The 8,048-nt window shown below is 36.6% G+C and overlaps 1 long non-coding RNA gene across 1 annotated transcript; it reads right to left on the bottom strand.

Annotated features, from left to right (window-relative positions):
- Positions 1-4,518: 4,518 nt before the first annotated feature.
- On the bottom strand, positions 4,519-5,478 carry LOC110677268. Its single transcript, XR_002501072.1, has 2 exons — positions 5,184-5,478; positions 4,519-5,115 (listed from the first exon to the last, which is right to left on the bottom strand). It is a non-coding gene; the product is annotated as an uncharacterized LOC110677268 (long non-coding RNA).
- Positions 5,479-8,048: the final 2,570 nt, after the last annotated feature.

The raw sequence follows: 8,048 nt of genomic DNA, 5'->3' as shown, positions 1-8,048 counted from the left end.
ATATTCTTCAAGGATTATCTCCAAGAATTCCTCCATGATTTTTTCCAAGGATTGGTCCAGGGATTCTTCCAGGTATTTTTCAAGTGATTCCTCATGATGTTTCTTCAGATATTTTTCCAGAAATTCTTCCAGAGACTTCTCCAAGCATTCTTCTAGAATGCTTCTACTGGGATTCTTGCAGAGATATCTTCAAGGATTCCTCCAGGGGTTACACTAAGACAATTTCTTTAAGGATAACTCCAGATATTTCTCCAGAAATTCCTCAGAGGATGCATTTAGTGTATTCCACAGGTAGTCCTCTCAAAATTCTTCCAGGAATTATTCCGGAGATTTTTTCGTGGACTCTCAACGGATTGCTTCAGTGATTCTATCTGGAATCCTTTTAAGGATTCTTTCAAGAATGTTCGCAAAAACTCCTTCCATTAAGATTTTTTTTAGAAATCCGTAAATAAATTCCTGGAGAAATACTTGGAAGGCTTCCAAGGACAATTTTATAGAAACAATATTAAGAATTCCCTGTATAATTGACAAAAGAATCCCTAAAGGAACTTCTGGGAGAAATCCTGGAGGAATCTCTGGTTAAATCTCTGGCGAAATCCCTGAAGAAATACTTGCTGGAGTTTTTGTAGGAATACCCGGGAAAATCTCTGGAGGAATTTCTGGGAAAATCTCTGGAGGGATTTCTGAAAAAATCCAACTCTTGGAGGAACAATAAAATGGGTTTTCTGGAGTAATCTTTGGGGAAAATCCTGAACAAAAAGCTGGAAAAATCTCAGAAGGGTCTGGGTAAATAGCTGAAGGAATCCTTGTATACATCTTTGGAGAAATCCCTTGAGAAAATTCCTGGAGTATCCTTGGAAAAAAATCTGGAAAAAGTGCTGTAGAGATTTTGCTGAAGAAATCTATGTCTACCCGAGCAGAAGAAAATAAATTCTGAATACCAAACTCAGGTATTCCATACCAGATAATTTCCAATACTTACAACCTGAATGAGGTATGAATGAGCCCTGCATAAGAGGTAAAATACCTCAAATAATATTTCAACCATATTCTACGAACACCAAACTGATAACTAGATCAGGTAATACCTCAATAATATTTGATGGATTTTCATATAAAAGTGAAATTTTTCAATAGTAGTTCAATACCTCCAGCAGACCTCAATAGAACCTCAACCACAATGAAGTATTTTTAATTGTTTAAAAGATTTTTTTCAATACCATTATAATACCAAATTGAGGTATTGAAAACTTCGTGTGGGATCTAGTGCCATCCATTGTTACTAATAATGTTAGAATTTAATATTCATCTAGGAAGTTTGTGGGAATAGAAATAATATTGCGATCAGGGAGGACTTTCTTGGCCTTCACAAATGCGAGGAAGTTGGCGCTGAGGGTTTCGGTCGTTCGCTAAAGTAGAATAAGGTCGCAACAGCATAGCGCACGGCTGCTTGCCATGAACCTTGAAAATTGATAATACTTTTCTTGCTTAGAAAATGAAACCTGCTGTTTTCCATGCAAAGCTATCAGTTTGTAGCGGGTTCAAGCAAAATTTTAGAACTTTAATTTCTCGATAGCCAATTAATTAGTGCCTTGCTTGCGTAGAAAAGCGCTCAATATTCATATTTGTATGTTTTCCACAATCCACACCGAATAGTCCGACCATCCAAAAATTGTATGGGAACTCGTTCACACCAGGAAACTTTCAATGGATCCTAATCATTGGTTGCCTAAAATCATACGAAATAATTAAAAATTATAAGAAAATGGTTTATCTCAATATAAAAAGTTGAACACGAAAATAATTTTGTTGCAAAACACATCGAGTGAAAATTAATGGTGGTGGTTGGTCCCTAGTGATAAATCCTACCTCCGTTCTGGTCACGATCTTCAGATTATCGTGATTCGTCAACATTCGTATTGATAAAGTGGGGGGACAGGCTTGAAATGGGGTTTGAAAGAAAAGAATGTCAGAACAGGTATCCACCGGCGACGCCAAACGGACCAACGTAATGTGGTGTAATTTGGGATTTGTGGATTGAATACTGATATGTTTTGCCAAGCATCAATATGGGTGACTTCCGAGGATAGCGAAACGAAAGAGGGGTTATGACAAGGTTGTGGGTAAATCCATCACATTGGGGTTGTGACTCTGTGTCTTGTCAGAAATAGGGTCTGATTGGTATTGTAGTATGCAATAGAGTTCGGAATTGATAGACAGACTTTGAGGAAAGAAGTTTTGAACGAAAGGCAGTAGCACCTTGGATCTTGGAGGGCGCAGGTCTGGTGAGTTGGTCAGCTGTTTATGCTGGGTTACATTACGTAGAAAGTGGAATCTGTTTTGCCTCGCATAAATTATGGGAAGTATTTGGAAATGGTTTCTTGTTCAGATTGTGTAACGCAAGAAGGAATCTTTAGCTCTGCGTTATATTAGGAGGTTATTATAGTGCAGGGTCGAAGAGAGGATGCATATTTGATCACTTGTACTTTACGCTACAAGATATTCGTAGTCGTTTTTCTTTTTTTTTTTTATGTACAGATATAAACAGGTATATTTAGCCTAAATAATGAACAATCATACGCGTAGAGCCTACGTGTCATGAAGTTAGGATTGCATTCAAAATAATATTGCGCATTTCTTTCACACCACAGGATGAAGGTACCCCGGGGCAAGTGAGAATACGGGGTAAGTGGGACCTTCCGTCATAGCTCGTTAAGGAAAGTTTTTTCAAGGGGATATTCTTCTAGAAAGTTGAAGATACAATGATAAGGAATGTATTTAGTACAAAAAATATTGTTATTTTTATTACCAAGTGCTTCTTGTAACAGTTGTCAGCTCAGCGGCATTTTTCAACTTGCATGATAAATTGTGACACGTTTCATGTTCTGCATTGACTCGCAAAAAATAATTGTGTTATAAATCGAAATACCATCGGTAAGTTACAACATTAAGTATTATAACAGGCTGCTTACGATAAACAGGTATTTTGTTTTCATTTCATATGAAAATTTCTATGGCCTAACTTACCCCAAAATATCTTAATATCTGGGGTAAGTGGGACCTATCAAAACAAGCACCAGAATTAAAACTTTTCCTACACACGGTGTCTTTTTCATGTAACTTTATAACAAAAAAATCGGCATGTCTCAAATTTGGACCGATGAAAGGCAAGACCTTCCTCTTTCATTTGCTGCTAAAATCAAAATAATCCATCGGGGGGTCTAGTGCATCTTTTTTTTGAAGTTTTGTTGTTTGTAATATCATTTTACATGCACCGTAAATTAATAAATTTTGATGAGGTGAACTGTTGTAACGGATTTAGGTGAAAATGGTGCAAAAATCTAGTATCAATATCTTGTAGATTATATTCTAGACAGCTCTACACCTAAACATTTACAGGCGTGGGTCCGAGTTGCCTCTTTTTTGCTTCATTCATTGTTGAAATTTGCATTGCTTTTACAACTAAGTATTAATTTTAATTTGTAACTCAAGAGCAATATTCATCTTTCTGACTTGGTTTAGGAACAAACGATCGAAAGACAAAAGGTCGAAAGGACAAAAAATCGAAAAACAAAAGTTTGGAAGACAAGGTCGAAAACGCAAAAGGTCAAAAGGACAAAAGGTTGAAAGTGATTTGCATAATGGAAAATTTAATCATCTTTGAATGAAGATCTTCGACCTTTCATCCCCTCTTTATTCCTCTTCGATCTTTTGCCCTTTCGACCTTATGTCATAGATTCCAGAATATTGAAAAGTTCACATTTGTGTCAATGACAGACGTAACACAGACAAACAGACGTAACACTTAGAACAAATCTCGATCAAAATCATAGTCACGAGGACATGTACGCCCAATGCTAAAATCGGTGCGTTTGGCCGACTGGCCAACAGATGGCGGTAGTGTGTAAACGTCAAACACGAACAAAAACGATGCGAGCGCTGCGGGTGGCGGATTGGCCACCTACCATATTTTTGAATCGACCGTTAAAAAGGTGGTCGATGGACAATGATGAGAGTGTGACGTCTGTTTGTCTGTGGACGTAATATAACACTTAATAAATCCAATATTCCAACCCAAATGCAATAGCAGTACAATGTTGACACTATTGTCCATGTGCAGGTTATGAAGATTGACAGAACATTTCTTTTGTTTGCGATGGAAAAACAAACAGGATTGCTGACAAATATTTTAGGATTAGCCAGTCTAGGGCTGAAAATTTATTAAATAAACATAAGAATAATCATAAAAATGCTGGCAAATATACACTTCCTTGTTAAATTGATGGTAGAAAAGTGCTAATGTATTCAAACAAAAATCGACAGGTTTAATTCATAACAAATCTACCTGTGAAAAATTGATGGTGTGATCGTGGTATTTTGCTTAGAGATCTCAATAAGATGCTGTAATGTTCAGTTTCAGGGGGCCCAGATAGCCGTAGCGGTAAACGCGCAGCTATTCACACTCAAAATAATCCACACGTCATTGCTACGTGAAAACATACGTGGATTTTTCCCATACTACTTTTCACGTAGCACTTACGTGGATCATAAGTAACACAAAATGAACGCATGAACTCTCGAACTCAATCCGTTCCATCGGAGTTTCACGTAACAGCTACATGGATTTTCACGTAGCTTTTACGAAGCGCTTCAATCGATCCTAAATGTTATTTCATTGAAAATTATTGAAGTATGTTTATAGAAGCCACTCTATTTTTCAAGTATTTTTTCAATTCGAATATGTTGAACGATTTATATAGACGTAATTATTTATTGAATACAGGTGATACAGGCACATTTTGAATCAAATATTTGCATCATAATAGTCATCAACAGTTTATAGGTAAACTAATATCCTGCTAGTTTGCTGCATTGTATTGCTGGGTGTCACTGCTCAATAATGAAACCGCCGACTTCGTTTGTGGTGAAACCGGATACATAATCCAGTTCTGAACACTAATTCAGTTGAATATTACGAAATACTCTAATTAAATATCAACTATTTACAAACGCACTATCTCCGTTCAACTAATAAAAGTCCGTCCAAGGCCAGTCCCATCCGTAAATCTTTCGGTACTAATGTTTACTAGTTGAATCGATCCTGCTGTTCGTTTCCTAAAAGAAATTGATGAAAATATTTGTTGGTATATTAATTGAGCTAGAATCCTCAAGAATTCAATTACCTTGAAATCGAAATAAAATACGTTTTCAATACTGTCCGCTCTCAAAGTTCTTGGAACATCAACAGGCTCCATCTTGAAATTTGAGCTAAACACAGAATGAATGCGATATGCAAGTGTCAAAATGAATTTAAGTGGCTACGTGAATTTCACGTAAGTGCGATAGGTTAACTACAGTGAAAATGACCAAGTCTTCATTTGGTGTTTATATAGGTTTTGGTAATCATTACCTTAGTCAGGTGAAGTCTAGGCAAAATGAATTTGGAATGATCTACATGATTTTTCACGTAGCAGTGACGTGTGGATTTTTTTGAGTGCAGCAAGACCAAGCTGAGGGTCGTGGGTTCGAATCCCACCGGTCGAGGAACTTTTCGGGTTGGAAATTTTCTCGACTTCCCAGGGCATAGAGTATCTTCGTACCTGCCACACGATATACACATGCAAAAATGAACATTGGCATAGTAATCTCTCAGTTAATAACTATGGAAGTGCTCATTAGAACACTAAGCTGAGAAGCAGGCTCTGTCCCAGTGGGGACGTAACGCCAGAAAGAAGAAGAAAAATGTTCAGTTTTAGCATAGTTTTATTAGAGTTGTACGGAATTCTATAGTAATACATAAAACAAATAAATTCAATCAGCTTTGAAAATTTTACTTAGTAATTTTACGATTTTGCTAGCTTAATAACGAAATCATACGAAGCTTTAAAAAAATCTCAGGCAAATCATAAGAGTAGGGTGCAGAACCATTTGGGCAATTCCATGCTTCACTTTAGCATGGAGCTCTGTAGCTTTCAAAAAAAATCCACTGACCAAGTGAATCAAAAGTGCCAAGAATAGGATCCGGCTCCCTATCCGATTACTCCAAAAACGAGCCAAAAACGGTGATCTTTAGTGCATACAAACTTGTTTGCCATTTATATCGAGCAGATCTCAAGTACTATGTTTCGTATATATGTTGTGTTCAAAACTTATGAAAGCGCCAACTCGAACGACTTTTGATGCTAATGTTCCATCAAAAGATGTTCGAGTTGGTGCTATAATTGAATTAGAAGAGTCACAGAATTCAAAATCATGAAGTTTGAGCCGTCGCATGCAGTTTTGGTGATAAAACTTAGTGGTCCTATATTACGGAGTTTCCGGTGGTCATTCCAGTGTTCCAAAAGGAGCAAAAGGAATAACCATCTATTCATTCTTTTGGCAGAATGCATCCAAACATAATAACTCGTTATGAGTTGGACACAATTCATTTGGTTTTGGTGCATAAATTCGAGTAATTTCATCGAATTGTCCAGATTTACTACCTTCCGGGACTCCAGGAACCGGTTCCGCATGAACCAGACTAGACCGAAATTTTCAAGGGTTGTGCTCCGGTAATTAATTCCTTATTGCAGAGAAATTTTATGCCAAAATGTCCATCAATTAATAGTTCTGATATGAATTACTTATACAAAACTGAGATGGAAACTTACTTTTCGGGTGTTCCGGGTTTCCAGAACCGGGTATGAATAAGTAAATGATTTGAGAATCTTTAATCATAGTAATCTATTCAACACGGTTCAGATTACTTCTTTAGTTACGAAACTACAGGTCGTCAAAGTAAGGGTCTCTTAAGGGACTTTTTTCAGATGTATCAGGTTTTCGGTGGCCAAAGCGACCCGATTCCGGATCTCCGGAAGGGTTTCTGAAACTAGACATGTGTACCTTTCATATAAGCTCAACAGAACTAAATTCGGTCAACACACTGATTTTTTCAAGCAGTTTAAATTTCCGTGTCGAAAACGATCCTAAGTCACAGTTTGTACTTTTTTTATAGAAGCTCCCCTAGGGGTCATTCAAAACTATTGTTTTCGCAAAAATAAAATTCCACAAAAAATAATAAGTTGTTTCAATCAAAGGTTACAATGATTTGAATTTTTAAATGGGTCAAAAGGCCCTAGGTGCTTAATAAGGTAAAGTTATGACCCAAACTCCGTAAAAAATATTGAAAAAAAAAAAAAAATGCTCCAGACCCCCCGACCGATTATTTTCGTTTTAGTTGCAAATGAAAGGGGACAATCATGGCTTTCTTGTGTCAAAATTTCAGACATGCCGAATTTTTTGTTTTGAAATTGCTCTACCAAACACACCGTGTACACGTAATTCAAAATTCATCATGAGAACCATTACTTTTCTATTTCTATTGAACTTTATGTGCTATTTATACCAAATTCAGTAGTTGCGGAAAACGAATCCATCACATTAAGTGGTTTTCCGTCATGCATATCAATAATAACAGAACATATTAAAAAATTCGTCAATTATTGAAAGTTTACTTGCTGCATTTTGATTGATAACTTATAAATAATATATTTTGAACATGTTTTATGCCTCTTTACGCTTATTGTGAGAAATTTTCAGTTAAAATTAAATGCGATGAGACATATCATTAAATGTTGGGTGTCTTCCTAAAACGTTACGTATTTTATGGTTGATCCCTTATGTACATCACATATGCACTCAAAATAAAATATCTATGATTTATCAATCCTATTATTGCAACGGTTGACTTACTCATGTGGTTTTACGCACGAAACCGGATGTGTCCCACTTGCCCCGCTTAGCGAGGTGACTGCGTCTAATAATTCATTGTACATCTTTCTTCTTAGGTTTTCACAATTTCGAAATTATTCGATCAAATTCATGCTCACACCAGCTAATATGTTGCCAAAGTGTGACCGTGTTGTTGGATTTGCAAAATATTGACATTTCAAAATTATTCTGAACAATTTGTTTGAACTATCGTTTTTTTTATGTCCCACTTGCCCCGGGGTACCTTATCGCAGAAGTTTTTACATGTGCGGAGGTGCCGGTAGAGGTGCGCGATTGCG

Source organism: Aedes aegypti, chromosome 2 (genome assembly GCF_002204515.2).
Source record: "Aedes aegypti strain LVP_AGWG chromosome 2, AaegL5.0 Primary Assembly, whole genome shotgun sequence".
Lineage (NCBI taxonomy): Eukaryota > Metazoa > Arthropoda > Insecta > Diptera > Culicidae > Aedes > Aedes aegypti.
Note: the sequence above shows the minus strand (reverse complement) of the source record. Positions and strands in the feature narration are given on the sequence as shown.